Source organism: Aotus nancymaae, unplaced genomic scaffold (assembly GCF_030222135.1).
Source record: "Aotus nancymaae isolate 86718 unplaced genomic scaffold, 86718_ANA_hifiasm-v0.15.2.pri h1tg000011l, whole genome shotgun sequence".
Taxonomy (NCBI): Eukaryota; Metazoa; Chordata; class Mammalia; order Primates; family Aotidae; genus Aotus; species Aotus nancymaae.
Genome location: NW_026988422.1, coordinates 28,794,971 through 28,813,470, shown reverse-complemented (window position 1 = coordinate 28,813,470; position 18,500 = coordinate 28,794,971). Strand labels below are relative to the sequence as shown.

At 38.2% G+C, this 18,500-nt stretch overlaps 1 long non-coding RNA gene across 1 annotated transcript in view; it reads right to left on the bottom strand.

Annotated features, from left to right (window-relative positions):
• Nucleotides 1-15,791, bottom strand: part of LOC135274165 (uncharacterized) — a 32,901-nt gene extending 17,110 nt beyond the window's left edge. The window contains exons 1-2 of the long non-coding RNA XR_010341950.1: nt 15,718-15,791; nt 15,043-15,103 (exon numbers count right to left, since the gene is read on the bottom strand). This is a non-coding gene — a long non-coding RNA (uncharacterized LOC135274165). The remainder of the gene's footprint in view (nt 1-15,042; nt 15,104-15,717) is intronic.
• Nucleotides 15,792-18,500: the final 2,709 nt, after the last annotated feature.

The window sequence follows — 18,500 nt, the reverse complement described above, 5'->3', positions numbered from 1 at the left end:
AGTATAATTTGAAGTCAGGTAGCGTGATGCCTCCAGCTTTGTTCTTTTTGCTTAGGATTTTCTTGGCTATGCAGGCTCTCTTGATTCCATATGAAGTTTAAGGTGGTTGTTTCCAGTTCTGAAAAGAAGGTCAGTGGTAGCTTGATGGGATAGGATTGATTCTATAAATGACTATAGGCAGTGTGGCCATTTTCATGATACTGATTCTTCCGAATCATGAGCATGGAATGTTTTTCCATCTGTTTGTGTCCTCTTATTTCCTTGAATAGTAGTTTGTAGTTCTCCTTGAAGAGGTCCTTCACATCCTTTGTTAGTTGTATTCCTGGGTATTTTATTCTCTTTGTGGCAATTGTGAATGGGAGTTTGCTCAAGATTTGGCTCTGTTTTAGTCTGTTATTGGTGTATAGGAATGCTTGTGATTTTTGCACATTGATTTGTATCCTGAGACTTTGCTGAAGTTGTTTATCATCTTAAGGAGATTTTGGGCTGAGGCGATGGGATCCTTTATATATACAATCATGTTGTCTGCAAATAGAGACAATTTAGCTTCCTCTTTTCCTAATTGAATTCACTTTATTACTTTTTCTTGCTTGATTGCTCTGGCTAAAACTTCCAATACTATGTTGAATAGGAATGGTGAGAGAGGGCACCCTTGTCTAGTGCCAGTTTTCAAAGGGAATGCTTCCAGTTTTTGCCTATTCAGTATGATATTGGCTGTGGGTTTGTTGTAAATAGCTTTTATTATTTTGAGATACATTCCATCAATACCTAGTTTATTGAGAGTTTTTAGCATAAAGGACTGTTGAATTTTGTTGAGGGCCTTTTCTGCATCTGTTGAGATAATCATGTAGTTTTTGTCTTTGGTTCTGTTTATGTGGCGAATTACATTTATAGACTTGGGTATGTTGAACCAGCCTTGCATCCCCAGGATGAAGCCTACTTGATCGTGATGGATAAGCTTTTTGATGTGCTGTTGCATTTGGTTTGCCAGTGTTTTATTGAAGATTTTTGCATTGATCTTCATCATGGATATTGGCCTGAAATTTCCTTTTTTAGTTGTGTCTCTGCCGGGTTTTGGTATCAGGATGATGTTGGTCTCATAAAAGGAGTTAGGGAGGATTCCCTCTTTTTGTATTGTTTGGAATAGTTTTGGAAGGAATGGTACCAACTCCTCTTTGTATGTCTGGTAGAATTAGGCTGTGAACCTGTCCAGACCTGGACTTGTTTTGATTGGTAGGTGATTATTTGCTGCCTCAACTTCAGACCTTGTTATTGGTCTATTCAGGGATTCAGCTTCTTCCTGGTTTAGTCTTGGGAAGATGTAAGTGTCCAGGAATTATCCATTTCTCTAGATTTACTGGTTTATGTGCATAGAGTTGTTTGTAGTAATCACTGATGGTAGTTTGTATTTTTGTGGAATTGACAGTGATACTTCCTTTATTATTTTTTATTACGTCTATTCAATTTTTCTCTTTTTTATTAGTCTGGTGAGTGGTCTGTTTTGTTCTTTTTGAAAAACCAGCTCTCAGATTTATTGATTTGTTGAAAGGTTTTTTTGTGTCTCTATCTCCTTTGTTCTGCTTCAGTTCTGCTCTGATCTTAGTTATTTCTTTTCTTCTGCTAGCTTTTGAATTTGTTTGATCTTGCTCTTCTAGTTTTTTAAATTGTGATGATAGGGTGTTGATTTTAGATCTTTCCTCGCTTCTCATGTGGGCATTTAGTGCTACAAATTTTCCTCTAGACATTGCTTTAAACGTGTCCCAGGGATTCTGGTATGTTGTGTTTTTGTTCTTATTGGTTTCGAAGAGCATCTTTATTTCTGCCTTCATTTCATTATTTGTCCAGTAGTCATTCAGGAGCAGGTTGTTCAGTTTCCATGTAGTTGTGCAGTTTTGAGTGAGTTTCTTCATCCTGAGTTCTAATTTGGTTACACTGTGGTCTGAGAGACTGTTCATTATGATTTCTGTTCTTTTGCATTTGCTGAGGAGTAATTTACTTCCAATTATGTGGTCAGTTTTAGAGTATGTGTGATGTGGTGCTGAGAAGAATGTATATTCTGTGGATTTGGGGTGGAGAGTTCTGTAGATGTCTATTAGGTCCACTTGGTCTAGATCTGTGTTCAAGTATTGGATATCCTTGTTAATTTTCTGTCTCATTTGTCTGTCTAATATTGACAGTGAAGTGTTAAAGTCTCCCACGATTATCATGTGGGAGTCTAAGTCTCTTTGTAGGTCATTAAGAACTTGCTTTATGTATTTGGTGGCTCCTGTATTGGGTGCATATATATTTAGGATAGTTAGCTTTTCTTGTTGCATTGATCATTTTACCAGTATGTAATACCCTTCTTTGTCTCTTTTGATCTTTGTTGGTTTAAAGTCTGTTTTGTCAGAGAATAAGATTTCAACTCCTGCTTTTTTAAACTCTCCATTTGCTGGGTAAATCTTCTTCCATCCCTGTATTTTGAGTCTATGTGTGTCTTTGCACGTGAGATGGGTCTCCTGAATACAGCACATTGTTGGATCTTGACCTTTTATCCAATTTACCAGTCTTGTCTTTTGATTGGGGCATTTAGTTTGTTTACACTTAAGGTTAATATTGTTATGTGTGAATTTGATCCTGCCATTTTGATGCTAGCTGGTTGTTTTGCCTGTTAGTTGACGCAGTTTCTTCACTGTGCTGATGGTCTTTACAATTTGGTAGGTTTTTGCAGTTGCTGGGGCTGGTTGTTTCTTTCCATGTTTAGTGCTTCCTTAAGGAGCTCTTGTAAGGCAGGCCTGGTGGTGATGAAATCTCTTAGCAATTGCTTGCCTGTAAAGGATTTTATTTCTCTTTCACTTATGAAACTTAGTTTGGCTGGATATGAAATTCTGGGTTGAAAGTTCTTTTCTTTAAGGATGTTGAATATTGGTCCCCACTGTCTTCTGGCTTATAGGGTTTCTGCTGAGAGATCCACTGTGAGTCTGATGGGCTTCCCTTTGTGGGTAACCCGACCTTTCTCTCTGGCTGCCCTTAGCATTTTCTCCTTCATTTCAACCCTGGTGAATCTGATGGTTATGTGCCTTGGGGTTGCTCTTCTTGAGGAATATCTTTGTGGTGTTTTCTGTATTTCCTGTATTTGAATGTTGGCCTGCTTTGCTAGGTCAGGGAAGTTCTCCTGGATAATATCCTGAAGAGTGTTTTTCAACTTGGATTTATGCTCCCCATCACATTCAGGTACACCGATCAAACATAGAGAAGGTCTTTTCACAAAATCCCATATTTTGTGGAGGTGTTTTTCATTTCTTTTCACTCTTGTCTCTAATCTTGCCTTCTCATTTTATTTCATTGAGTTGATCTTCAATCTCTGATATCCTTTTTTCTGCTTTACCAATTTGGGTATTGAAACTTGTGTATACTTTGTGAAATTCTTGTGCTGTGTTTTTCAGCTCCATCAAGTCATTTATGTTCTTCTCTAAGCTGGTTATTCTAATTAGCATTTCATCTAACCCTTTTTCAAGGTTCTTGGTTTCTTTGCATTTGGTTAGAACATGTTTCTTTAGCTCAGAGAAGTTTGTTATTACCCACCTTTTGAAGTCTGCTTCTGTCAATTGTCAAACTCATTCTCCATCCAGTTTTGTTCCCTTGCTGTTGAGGAGTTGTGATCTCTTGGAGGAGGAGAGGCGTTCTGGTTTTTGGTGATTTCATCCTTTTTTTTTCTGGTTTCTTCCCATCTTTGTGGATTTGTCTACTTTGGTCTTTGAAGTTGGTGACTTTCAGATGGGGTCTCTGAGTGGGCATCCTTTCTGTTGATGTTGAAGCTATTTCTCTCTGTTTGTTAGTTTTCCTTCTAACAATCAGGCCCCTCTCCTGCAGGACTGCTGGAGGTCCACTCCAGACCCTGCTTGCTTGGGAATCACCCACAGGGGCTGCAGAACAGCAAGGATTGCTGCCTAATCGGGTAGCTTTGCCCCAGAAGGGTACCCACCAGATGTCAGCCAGAGCTCTCCTGTATGAGGTGTCTTTTTGGACATACGGGGGTCAGGGAGCCACTTGAGGAGGCAGTCTGTCCCTTATCAGAGCTCAAGTGTTGTGCTGGGAGCTCTGTTGCTCCTTTTAGAGCTGCTGGGCAGGGACATTTAAGTCTGCTGCAGCACGCACAACTGCCCCTTTTCCCAGATGCTCTGTCCTGGGAAGGTGGAGTTTTATTTATAAGTCCCTGATATGCTGCTGCCTTTTTTCAGAGATGCCCTGCCCAGCAAGGAAGGAGTCTAGTTATAGTCTGCCTGCAGAGGTGCTGCTGAGCTGCTGCAGGCTCCGTCTAGTTGCTGTGTAAACTTCCTTATGCTTTTGTTTACATAGGTAAGGTTAGAGCTGCCTTGGCAATGGTAGATGCCCTTCCCCCGACCAAGCTTGACCTTCTTGGGTTAAGCTCAAACTGGTGTGCTGGCTGCAAAACTCTCAAGCCAGTGGGTTTCAGTTTGCCGGTCTTTGTGGGGGTGGGACCTGCCAAGCCAGATCACTTGGCTCCCTGCCTTCAGCTCCCCTTATTTCAGGGGAGTGGGAGGCTCTGTCTTGCAGGTGTTCCAGGCGCCAGCCAAAACGGTCACCAAATTTGTGCTAAAAACCTGGTGCTCCGGCTGAAATAGCTGCTCAGGTTTGCGCTGGAAATCTGTGGTGCTTGTCAGCCCAGTGGAAATCTCCTGGTCCGTGGGCTGTATAGGCCATGGGAGAAGTGCAGTATCTGAAGCAGAGTGCCGGAGTGGCTGGAAAAGTGTCCGATGGCCTCTGTTGGGTAGACGAGGGGTCCTCTGGCCAGTTGCACTTCCTGGGTAAGGCAGCACCCCACCCTGCCTTAGTTTGCCCTCCTTGGGCTACACCCACTGTCCAACCAGACCCATTGAGATGAACCTGGTACCATGGTTGGAAATGTGGCAATCACTTGCCTTCTGTGTCACTCTTGCTGGGAACTGCGCTCAGGAGCTCTTCCTATTTGGCCATCTTGGTGGATTCCCTGAGGTTGAAATTCTTAAAATTTAGTAGTATGGGGCTAAAACTTAGACTGTATGGGCATTACTTTGCACATGTTGATGTTTTGAGGTGGGGGGTCAGGTGCCTAGAGGCCAAACCCAGCCTACTACCTGTTTTTTGTATGACTTGGGAGTTAAGAATGGTTTCTATATTTTTAAAATGTTGAATAAAAAATAAAAGAATAACTGTATTAGTTTCCTAGGGCCACCTGTAACAAAGTACCACAAATTAGATGACTTCAAGCAACAGAAATTTACTCTCTCACAGTTCTGGGAACTAGAAATCCAAAATTGAGTTAGCAACAGGATGATGATTCCCCTGAGATTCTAGGAAGAATCCTTCCTTGACTTTTTCTTGTTTCTGGAGGTGGCAGTCAGTCCTTGGCAGTCCTTGGCTTGTAGCTGCATTGCTCCAATTTTGGCTTCCAGCTTCACAGAACGAACTCCTTTCTGTGTCCATGTCTTTGCATGACATTTTCCTCTTATAAGGACACCACTTGGTTGGGCACAAAGGCTCATATCTGTAATTGCAGGACTTTAGGAAGTATAAGAAAGATTACTTGAGCCCAGGAATTCAAGACTAGCCTGGGCAACATAGCAAAATCCCATTCTAAAAAAAAAGGTAGAAAGAAAGATACCAGTCATATTGGATTAGGGCTATCCTAATGGCCTCATCTTAATTTGATTATCTGCAGAGACCTAATTTCCAAATAAGGTCATAGTCACAGATATAGGAGGTTAGAAGTAAAACATGTTTTTGAGGGGCACAATTCCACTTATAATAATAATATTTCTGCATGCTCATTTAAATATTATCTACAACTATTGCTACAATAGCAGAGTTGAGTCATTGCTATATGAACAAGTGGACTGCAAAGTTTCAAATATTTACTATGTGGTCCTTTTTAGCAAAAGTTTGCTGACACCTATTCTATGTAACTCATTTTGCAAGGATTGGAAAATATGCAAATTGGATTCGGCTGCTGCTACTGGAAGGCTCTGATACTCTCAGATGAAGAAGACTTATTATTGTATGATACCCAGAGGGACATAGCACAGGAAGAAAATGAGAAGGAGGAAGTTCTTTTATTCTTCTGGCTTTTAATTTCCCTGTGTTGGTGAAGCTTAAGAGGGAAGGCCTAAGTTGGGAAAGCAGAAATGTGGTTTGTGGAGTCCCAGTTCCAGAAACATAAAGCAGAGAGAAGAGTAGCTTTGGAACTGGTAGACAGTGACTTAGTAATTTGTACACACACACACACACACACACACACACACACACACACACACACCAAGCAAGGAAAAAATATGCATAGCTACTATAGTCCTCATTTCCATAACAACTCAAGGTCATAGCTTATATTTATATTATTAATTCTTTAAGAAATATATGTAAACTAAACATATATATTTATATATATGTTTATATAAAGTATATATAAATGAAACCAAACATCATTTTGAGATGATTGTAGATTTACCCACAGTTCTAAGAAATAATACAGAGAAATCCCATAAAGCCTTACTTTCCTACAATGCTAATATCTTACAGAACTGTAGTACAATATTACAACTAAGATACTGATATTGATACAGTCAAGATGTGGAGAATTTTCATCACAAAGATTCTTGTAGCATTCTTTTATAGCACTCTTCCTTCTTTCTCACCAATTCTCAACCTCATTCTTAGCCCCCGACAATCACTAACCTGTTCTCCATTTCTATTATTTTGTTATTTCAAGAATGTTATATAAATGGACTCAGACAGTACCTGTTGTTTTGGGGACTGGTTTTCTGGGCTCACCATAATTCTCTGGAGATTTCATTCAAGTTGTTGCAAGTATCAATAGTTCACTCCTTTTTTTTGCTGAGTGGTATTGCATGTATGGACATACCAGATTTTGTATAACTGTTCACTCACAGAAGGACATCTGGGCTATACTTAGTTTTAGGCTATCAAAAATAAAGTTGCCAAGGCCAGATGGGTCGTGGAGGCCCCAACCCAGGCGGTGCTGAAGGAATTAAGAAACAGACACAGAGACAGAGTGCAAGAGGTGGGACGACAGGGGGCTGCAGCATTCCCAGCTAAGAGCCTCAAACAGAGTTTGACTCACACATTTATTGACAGCAAGCAAGTGATAATCATCATTTAACTAAAAGCATTCTTCACAGGAAACAGAACATTCTTTACTAGTGGCAAGAAACAGGCTCTGGCACGTTTATCGACTGCAGCTGGAACATATCATTAAGGCATGGGTTGCTCATGCTATTGTTGTGGTTCAGGAACTCCTTAAGCAGTCTTCTGCCCTGGGGCAGGTCAGGTATTTCTTGCCCTGGCTCCAGTAAACCAACAACCTCCAGCAATGTGCATCACTGCCATCATGAGTGTCACAGTGCTATAAATATTTTGTTTGTAGCCAGTTTCTTTAAGGCCTGTTTATGCCAGGCTTCAGACCTGTTCCCAGCATAAAGTAGCTAAAAACATCCATGTATAGGTTTTTGTACAGATGGAAATTTTTTTTTTTCCTGTACTCTGGTTGAAAGTTGGAGAGTGCAATTCCTGGGTTGTATGAAAGTTGCATATTTAGTGTTTTAAGAAGCTGCCGAAATAATCTCCAGAGTGTCTGTGGCACTTTACATTCCCACCAGCAATGTGTGAGTAATCCAGTTTCCACACTTCCTTGTCAGCATTTGGTGTTGTCACAAATTTTTATTTTAGCCATTCTAACAGATGTGTAACAATATCTCACTATAGTTTTAATTTACATTTCCCTGCCAGTTAATGATGTGAAATGTTTTATAATGTACGTATTTGCCATCTGTATACCCTCTTCATTAGTATGTCTATGTCTTTTGCTCATTTTCTAATTGGACTTTTTGTTAAGTCTTTAGAATAGTTTATGTATTCTAGATCCTAGTCCTTTACCAGATACATTTTTTGCAAATATTTTCTCCTAATCTGAAGCTTGTCTCTTCATTCTTTCAATAGAATCTTTCACCTAACAAAAGTTTTAAATTTTGATGGAATCCAATTTATCAATGTTTTCTTTTATGGATCATGGTTTTGGTGTCAAATCTAAAAATTCTTTACCTAGTCTTAGATTCTGAACAGTTATGTTATGACTTTATTTCTAAAAGTTTTATAGTTTAAAATTTTCACTTAAATTTTTAATACTTTTTTTTTTTGAGACAGGGTCTTGCACCCAGGCTGGGGTGCAGCCTCAACTTCCTAGGCTGCAGCCATCCTCCCACCTCAGCCTCCTGAGTAGCTGGGACCACAGACACGTGCCACAATGGTTGGTTAATTTTTTTTGTATTTTTTTTAGAGATGAGGTTTCACTATGTTGCTCAGTCTAATACTTTTTGAGTTAATTTTAATTTAATGTGTGAAGCTTAGGCCCACGTTCTTCCTTTTGGCTTATGGAGGTCCAATTGTTTCAACACCACTGGTGAAAAGTTATTATTCATCCATTGAATTGCTTTTGCACCTCAGTGAAAAATAAACTAGACATATTTGTATGGGTGTATTTTGGGTTCTCCATTATGTTTCATTGATTTATGTGTTTGTTTTATGTGTCTGTTTTATCACCAGTGCTATATTGTCTTGATTACTTTAGCTATATAATTTGAAATAAAGTAGTTCTTCTTGCTTTATTCTTCATCAAAATGGTTTTTATCTATTCTAGTTCCTTTGCCTTACCATATACATTTTATAATAATCTTGTCTTTATCTATAAATTATGTTGCTGGAATTTTGGTAGAAATTGCATTAGACCTGTATGTTGAGAAGGCTGTGAGTCAGGTTAGCAGTTTGCAGAACCAATTTGCCTGTGACCTTCTCCATTGTTTACTTGCATACATTAATATTCATTGACACACATGCCACTGTGTGTCAATGTGTGTATGTAAAGAGAAAAGGGGAGGGGGAACTTCTTCCTTTCCCCGATTTAGTGTCATATGAGGTATAAGCAGCTCTGAGGGTTTGGGGCACAGGTGAAAAATTTGCCAAATAAAATCTTTAGATACAACCATTAAGATATGGCCAATTTGGGTGAGGTATTTTGATGTAGCCCATTTAAAACAGAGTATCACTGTTGTATTGCCAACTTATATTAGCAACAAATATCCCTGTGTCATTTCTAACCCCCATTCATATCATGGAGGATTTTCATTTTCATTTGTGTTTATTTTTGTATTGGCCCAGATTTTTGTTCCATATATGAAGTTTTAAAATTAATTTTTTAAAAATTTGAATAGGTAATGAATGGATATATTCAAAATTTAAAAGATGTATCACATTCATGTAATACAATCACAAAAATATCAAAACAATATATGAAAAAATGAACCTTATATTCTTATATCCACACTATCCATATCCATTTAATTCTACCCCACCCATAACAGGTAACCACTTTTTAATTTGTTTATCATTCCAGGGAATAACTTGCATATATTTTCACATATACACTTGATTATTTAAAATACTATCATTAAAAATGTAAATAAATTTTGACTTTGGGTTTGTTACTTTGTCTGACAGTACATATGTCCTACAATCTCAGTTTGTTCCATTAAAAAAAAATAAAATTTGTAATAATGTATCTTGAGAGAGAATACCCTCATATTAAAAATTTTTGTTAAAACTTATATCTTGACAAGTTTTTCCCTCATTTTCTTACGTTTTATAAAACAGTATTATTAGATAAATCTTTAATTTTAAGGCCTGAAGATTCTTTATAAATCATATAATCTTACTAAAGACATTTTGAGACCAAGAGAAGAGAAGGAGCTTGTCCAGGACCACAGGGTCAATTTGTGGCAGGGCTGGGAGTGGATCAGAGGCCCAGTCCAGTGCTGCCCTCTTCCCACATTCCTGAACACACCCACTGCTGTGAGATGACTCAGATTTATTGTTACTATGGCTCAAATCCATTGGAAAAATGTTTCTGCCATTCATCTAAATCCTCTGCTAGTCATGCGGTTTATCCTTTATAAATGAGGATTTCTTCTTTTTTGCTGACAGTTTCATGATTTTAGTTATTTCTGCTCTCTTAGAATTTGCCAAGTTCAATGATTAATCCTCTGATCTGAGCCCATTAAGATTGGAGTAATATCTTGCCAACTAGAATGAGCAAGTGAATAACTGAAATTTTTATTAAGGATGAAATTTCTTTACTATATTTATTATATATGATACTTTCAACTTTCTGAGCCTCTCTTGTCAAATGCACTCTTTCTCATTATCTCCTTTATAAAATGTTTAATTTTAATGGTCAGTCTTCTGTTTTTATGCAGAAGAATGTTAGCCTGATCTGCAACCAATTAATACCAAGTTTCAAGTTGGGTTTGACTTCTATTAATGTAGTAGTCTGACCCCTAGTGGTTATAAGAAATATCTGCACTATTTATTGTAAGCAAAATTTGACTGGATTTTCTGAAAAGTGAGTATCGGACAATGAATTTCTCCCTTAAAATAAAATAAAAATGGGAGAAGAATTTTGAGTTCAGAGAAGAAATAATAATAGGGAAGTTCAGGTAAAATCATGCTTCTATAAAAATAATTTCCAAGTCAGTGTTTTTAATGATTTTTTAGTCTTCTGTGATTAGGCTGGACTTAGAAACACACTAATGTTCCCAGGAATTCATTCCATGTTATTTATTGGAAACAAAAGCTTGTCTCCTCCCCCACATATTAATGTTTTGTCATTGTCCCAGCATGCCCTTTCTAGTCTGCTGTAGAATTGGGATCAAATGTAGAGCTGGATGACATTTGTGGTCTGAAGATCAGAGAGCCAGAAAGGATTGGCCACAAAGTGAAGTCACAAAGTGAAATTATCAGTAAATCTAGGTGAACTCTGTCTTTCATGAGGTCCTGAGGTCTATGAGGGCCTGAGTCACAGCAGGAGAGTACAGCCTGCCCTTGATTCTTGCGAGCTGGGAGACAAAGTCATGCTGCAGGAGGGAAGGAGGAGGGTCTCAAGAGTGCAGGTCCAGGAAGGAACAAACTGTAAAAGCTATAAATGCAGTATGTGTTCACTGTAAAATAGTCCAAACAGAAGGATATGAAGCAAAAGGTAAAAATTCCTTCTTCCTTTCTAGCCTGAGTTCTGCCAAAACCATAGCCTAGAGCTATCTACTTAGACATGTAACCACCAGACATTTGTGTGTGTGTGCGTGTGTGCACACACACACACATTTTGCATGGGTTCATATTGTACATATTGTTCTATAACTTGATTTTTTTTCACTTCATAAATTATTTTGGACATCTTTCCAAGTCAGTGTATTCTTATTGTCTGCCTATCTACTGTTTTGATACAAGAATGTGGGCTAATTTAACTATCCTCGAGTAATTTACATGTAGATGTTTTAAAAAATTTTCTGCTACTGTAAATAGTGTTTTAATAAACATCCCAGAGCATATAATTACAGACCTATACAAGTATACATATGGGGTAAATGCCATTAAAATAAAATTTTAGGTCTAAGCTTATGCATAATTACAATCTTGACAGTTACTAACAGCACATTTTGAAACTGATATTGTCCCACCTCCCTTTCTCCACTTATTTCTTCTTCCTGGTGCCCATTCCCAGGCCCTGATGGCTTTATGTTTCTCTTTCCCTTAGTCAGCCCTGCCCTTTGCCCGTTATACACATCTAACCTTTTCTTTTGTGAAAAAAAATGAAGCCTTCCCCTGTGAATTCTCCCAACTCCCTTTGCTCTGTGTAGACGTGCTGACAGCTTTTACTCTCCCTCTCTATGTCTCTCAGACAGCTGAGGAAGAAGCACCCTTCCTGCCTCCACCTGTTTACTTTTGACACATCCCTTTTTATACTTTCTGAACCCTTCTCCCATCAGGTAGCCCTTTACTTAATGCTTCTTTAATCTCTCCCTTTGCCTGGCTTGTAAAATGGTATTCTCTATTCTTTAAGCCTTGTTTTCCGTAGTCTGTCTTCTAAACACTAGTTTTAGGAGGTACTCAGTGGAAATAAGAATTATTTTGTCAAATAAATTTGAGCCATTCATATACTGTAAACTTTCTTTTAAATATTTAGAACTCACAGTTGCTTGTTAAAGGTGCTGAAAAGTTCTGCAATAATGAAACGAAATCTGTTTACCTTTGCTTACTCAGTATATCCCTAAATTATTTTACCATAAAACCTACCCTTTCCCTTTTTAATCTTCTGTAATGTTTTGTAGTATCTGTAGACACCTTTTGGGAAATGTGTCTTATCTCTGGGACTCTGCCAAATTCTATCTTTTTTTCTTTCTAAAACTAAGTTTTTTTTTCTATTTTTTAAATTAAAAAAATTTTAAATGGATAATCGTACATATTTATGGGATATGAAGTGATATGACAATACATACAATATGTAATAAGATTGGGGTAATTAGCATATCCATCATTTCAAATATTTGTCATTGTTTGTGTTAGAAGCATTCAATATCCTCCTCCTAGCTATTTGAACCTTTATATTAACTATAGTTATCCTACAGTGCTATAGAATACTAGAACTTAGTCTTCCTATCTAGCTATAATTTTGTATCCTTTAACAAATCTATTCCATCCCTTTCCCCCTATCCTTCTCAGCCTCTGTTGTCCTCTGTTCTACTTTCTATTTCTATGAGGTCAACTTCTCTTTAGCTTCCACATAGGAATTAAGCAGTGTTTAACTTTCTGTTCCTGGCTTATTTCACTTAGCATAATATCCTCCAGTTCCATCCATAAAATGTATACATACATGATGTGGTTTGGCCATGTCCCCATTCAAATCTCAACTTGAATTGTATCTCCCAGAATTTCCACATGTTGTGGGAGGAACCCAGGGGGAGATAACTGAATCATTGGGGGGCAGTCTTTCCTTGCTATTCTCATGATAGAGAATAAGTCTTACAAAATCTAATAGGTTTATCAAGGGTTTCCATTTTTGCTTCCTCCTCATTTTCTCTTGCCACCGTGATGTAAGAAGAGCCTTTTGCCTCCTGCCATGATTCTGAGGCCTCCCCAGCCATGTGGATCTGTAAGTCCAATTAAACTTTTTTGTTTTGATGGCTGATAGTATTCTATTGTGTGTATATATCACATTTTCTTTATCCAGTCATCTGTTGTTAGACCCTAGGTTGATTCCTTTTTCTACCTGATCAGTTGGAAGAAAAATTTTTTAGAAAAAAAGAAAAAAAAAAGACCCTGGGTTGATTCCATATCTTGGCTATTGTGAATAGTGCTGAAATAAAAATGGGAATGCAAAGGTCTCATTGTTACACCGACTTTCTTTCCTTTGGATAAATGCCCTGGAAGTGGGATTGCTGGATTATGTGGTAGCCCTATTTGCAGTTTTTTGAGGAACTGCACATTGTTTTCTGCAGTGGCTTTGCTAGTTTAAGTCCTACCAACCACATATAAGTGTTCTGCTTCTCTGCGTCCTTGCCAGCTGTCATTATTTTTTATCTTTTTGGTAATAGGGGCTGAGATAACACCTCGTTGTGATTTTGATTTTCATTTCTCTACTGATTAGTGATGTTGAGCATTTTTTACATATATTCATTGGCCATTTGTATGTCTTTTAAGTTAAAGTTTTGTAAAGTCTAGGGTAGAGCATTTATTTGTACTTAAAACAAAAATACACTGCTTGTTCTCAGACAACCCATTGCAACATGGTCTCTACCTTGACCATTCTACTGAAGTCCACTGAACCTTTTCTGATTCTGGGTTCCTAATTGCTAAATTGGGGGCTTTCTCTCAGTCCTCCTCTTGAATTTCTTGCTAAGACAACAAATATATTTTGTTACCAAAGTTTTTGGTTTAACTGCAAAAATCCATTTCTAATGGATACATATAGGTCTTAAACTTCTTCCCTTTCCTCATTTTGGAACCAGAGCTCTTTAAGAGCACCAGCACGTTTTGCAATTCTCTTCTCACAGCAGACAGGGATTCAGACTGTCCAGAAAAGTCTGCTAGTTGAGAGAAACTTCAGCATTTCCTCTCAACTAGCAGAGTTCCTCTAACCTTACAAAGAAATTTCCTCCTCTGTGCCCTTCTTTCACACAGGAGAAGTAGTGGGAATTTCTTTGTAAGTTGAACACTGTCTAAATAGTTCTAAAAAGAAGATGTGGAACTCACATACCAGTTCAAGAATCTTTCATCTGACTGGAAGGTAAAATTGAAAATCCAGACCCTGTGTGGAATAATGGCAGTGGGTAATTACCCAAATATTTATATTGTTCAACATCTCTTTTTTTAAAAAGATATTTTCTATAGCTATTGTATGGAGAAAGAGTTGAGTCATTTGTTCATGTTGACTAGATTTTGATTGTAGAATAACTTACATTATTTTTGAATTGGTATGTTGCCATCATTTACTAGTCTTTTTACAGGGTCCTGCCTTCCTAAAAATGTTTCTGACACTTCTACCTTCGTTCAAATGAATATTTTCATCACAACAACTGGTTACAGAAGTCAGGGTATGCCAGACCTTGACTGTTTATTCATGAGAAACAGAAGTCATAGGGCCAGATAATGTCAGTTATCACATGTCAGAGCCAACCTAAGACATGAGTTGGAGAGAGTTGAAGGTTTGAGGAGTCCCGTATGAAAGGTGAAACCAGAGTAAATGAAGAAAAGAAAATTGTAAAAATTGATGGTCATGTATGGAGGTGCAATGCCTGGATTCACATTTGATAAAACTGTCCCAGACCCAGTCCCTCAGATGGAGGGTGAGCAGCTCTTCCTTCCCCTCACTTGCTGCTTGACTGGGAGAGAATGCTTTGTTATCCGATCCCTTGATAGGATTAAAATTGTTTTTGCAAATTTTAATAATTTCATGACATTCTCTGAGATGACAATCCTCATTTTTGAATCTTCTGTGTTTTTTGAAGCCCTATGCCTAGAGCGCGGTGCTGGTTTCTGATGGGCAGGTATCTTTCTCTTCATTTTACACCCACAAATAAGTTAAGTGAGGGTGCCCTTTGGTGCAAAATCATGGCAGAGTTGGGAATCTTTTAGGTTCTTGAGACTTCTGGGTTGGGTACTCACCACTCAAATGTAGTGGTTGGGAGACACGGCTCCCTAATGCTGTATGTGCAGAAGTTATTTTCTGAAAAAGAAATGTGAGGCTGTGCTAAGGCGAAGACACGTAAATTCAATTTCTCTTTTCTCCTTAGTCCCCCCACCTTCCCTTTAATAGTTGCAATCGTATTACTAATTATCTGGTGGTAGGGGACATCCAGCACTAAGAAAAAATGTCATTAAAGAAAATGGTAGCCTTTAAAGGGCTTTTTATTGATTTTTCAATGGGTTTAACTGTTATCCTCAGGCTTTTGGACAGCAGTATCTCTTCCTGTTGAAAATGGATTGCATTTAACTGACACAAGAACAGAAAGCCAAACACCGCATGTTCTCACTCATAGGTAGGTGTTGAACAATGAGAACATGTGAACTCAGGAAGAGGAGCATCACATACTGGGGGCAGTTGGGGGAGTAGGGGAGAGATAGTGGGGGGTGGGGAGGGATAACATGGGGAGAAATGCCAGATATAGTATGCACCTAAAGTAAAATAAAAATTAAAAAAAAGAAAATTTAAATATAATTTAAAAAAAAGAAAATGGATCACATTTTTGTTTTTAAGCTGAATGGGCCTAGTGCAAGGAAACTCCTAAGATCACTCTTGAGATAACAAATTGAGGGCATTATTGTAAAACCCATACTTACAGGGTAATTTGGATACTTACAAAGACCAAAGGAAGGTATAGGAAAAGGAAAGGAAAAAAAAAGAGGAAGTAAATAAGAACTGAGACAAAGAAAGGGCTCTATGAGGTAACAATGAATAGAACAATGGCTCATTATTACATATGGGAAAGAGTGACCTTGCTGAGACTCTGAGGGGCCACCTATGCCTAAGTTTCCCTCCACCACCAGTAAGCTCAGGGAAGATAAATCTAACTGCATAAGTGCTCATGAGTGGTGGGAAAAACAAACAGAAAAACCCCACTGTTATCTGAGATAAACAGTGGGGTTTTTAAAAGCAGCTTCACCCTGAGATAATCTTATAAAAGTGTACCGGAAAAGGGAATGTATTTCTCTACTAACTGGAGAGAATGATAAGCCACACACATTGCAGGGCTAATGGTCAAATGCTCCCAAATGAAGCAGAGGCCCAAGACCAGCATTAGTAGAAGATCCCAGACCTGAGCTGTTAGTACAGTTGCTCTCATGGTGTTTGGTGATCTCTTCTCTTACTGATCCCTCCCTCCCTTGGAGACTCTGAAAAAGTGATTTTATCAAGGGTCCAATCCTGGTGAGGCTTGGGGGCCATTTAAATGGTACATGTGGGTACTTCTAGAACTTTTTCAACTATTTGGAGAGAGAAGGCCCTATATAAAAAAGTTGAGACATTTTGCTCCTCAGTTGAGACCTTAAAACACTGAGATTGAAATGATTCTTGTACACATAACTCTGCTATATTCCTCACATATGCAGCCTGAATCCTAAGCACACTACAGATGATTTTGCTGTACACTAAAGTGTAGTAATTATTAGCTAGGGTTGGTCAAGCCCAACTTGATGATCTCTGAGCATTGCTTTCTCAATTGTTACTTTTCAAGAATTGTTAAAAGAACCTGCCCACCTCTTATTTATGGAAGCAGGAGTCATTAGAATAGGGAGCTTAGAGATCAACTAGTCCAATAACATTAGTTTACAGGCAACACCACCAAGGTTCATAGAACTCTATTACCTACTCCAAGTTTGTATGTTAGAGTGGAAGACGGAAGAGAATAGGATCAAGTGGGAGTAATGGCACATTCCCAGCATGTGATAAGAATAGTAATTAGTCCTGGCTCTACCTACTAAGTGGGTCTTGAGCCACTGATTTTTCTATTATTTTGTCCTAGCACTGAACCTCAATCTCTCTTTAAAATAATTTCAGTATTTATTTTAGATTTAAGAGGTATACGTGCAGGATTGTTACCTGGGTATATTGTGTGTTGCTGAGGTTTGGGGTGTGAGTGATCCCATCAATCAAGTAGTGAGCACACAATAATTATTCAACCCTTGTCTGCCTTCTTCCCTCGCCTTTATCAGCCTCCAGTTTCTATTGCTGCCATCTTTATGTCCATGAATACCCAATGTTTAGCTCCTACTTATAAGTGAGAACATGTGGGATTTGGTTTTCTATTCCTCTGTTAATGCACTTAGCACAGTGGCCTTCAGCTGCATCCATGTTGCTTCAAAGGACATGATTTCACTCTTTTTTATGGCTGCATGGTATTCTGTGATGTATGTGTACCACCTTTTCTTTATCCAATCCACCATGGATGGACACATAGATTGATTTCATGTCCTTGCTATTGTGCATAGTACTGCAATGAACATCCAAGTATATGTGACTTTTTGGTAGAATGACTTGTTTTCTTTTGGGTATATATCCAGTAATTGGGTTGCTGGGTTAAATGGCAGTTCTGTTTTAATTTCTTTGAAAAGTCTTCAAACTGTTGCTGAACAAATTTGCATTCCTACCAGCAGTGTTTAAGTGTTACCTTTTCCCAGCAACCTTACCAGTACCTGCTATTTTTTGACTTTTTAGTAATAGCCATTCTGACTAGTGTGAGATGGGGTATCCCACTGTGATTTTGATTTGCATTTCTCTGATGATTAGTGGTGTTGAGTATTTTTCCGTACATTTGTTGGCTAACATGTACATCGTCTTTTGAGAAATGTCTGTTCATGTCTTTTGCCCATTAGTAAAAATGTTTTTTTTTTCTTGTTCAATTGTTTCAGTTCCTCTTCCATTCCTTAGGTTTTCTTTTACCCTGTTGATAGTTTCTTTTGCTGTGCACAAGCTGTGTAGTTTAATTAGGTCCCACTTACCAATTTTTGTTTTTGTTATAATTGCTTTTGAGGACTTAGTCATAAATTATTTTCCAAGGCCAATGTCTAGAAGGGTGTTTCCTAGGTTTTCTTTTGGGATTCTTATAGTTTGAGGTCTTACATTTAAATCTTTTTTTTTTTTTTTTTTTTTTTTTTTTTTTTTTTTGAGATGGAGTTTTGCTCTTGTTACCCAGGCTGGAGTGCAATGGCGCGATCTCGGCTCACCGCAACCTCCGCCTCCTGGGTTCAGGCAATTGTCCTGCCTCAGCCTCCTGAGTAGCTGGGATTACAGGCATGCGCCACCGTGCCCAGCTAATTTTTTGTATTTTTTTAGTAGAGACGGGGTTTCACCATGTTAACCAGGATGGTCTCGATCTCTTGACCTCATGATCCACTCGCCTCAGCCTCCCAAAGTGCTACATTTAAATCTTTAATCCATCTTGAGTTAATTTTTGTATCTGGTAAAAAACAAATGTCTAATTTCATTTTTCTGCATATGCTTAGCCATCTATCTCAGCACCATTTATGAAATAGAGTATCTTTTGTGCATCTTTGTCAAAGATCAGATGGTTGTGGGTGTGGCTTTATTTCTGGGCTTTCTATTTTATTCTATTGGTCTATATGTC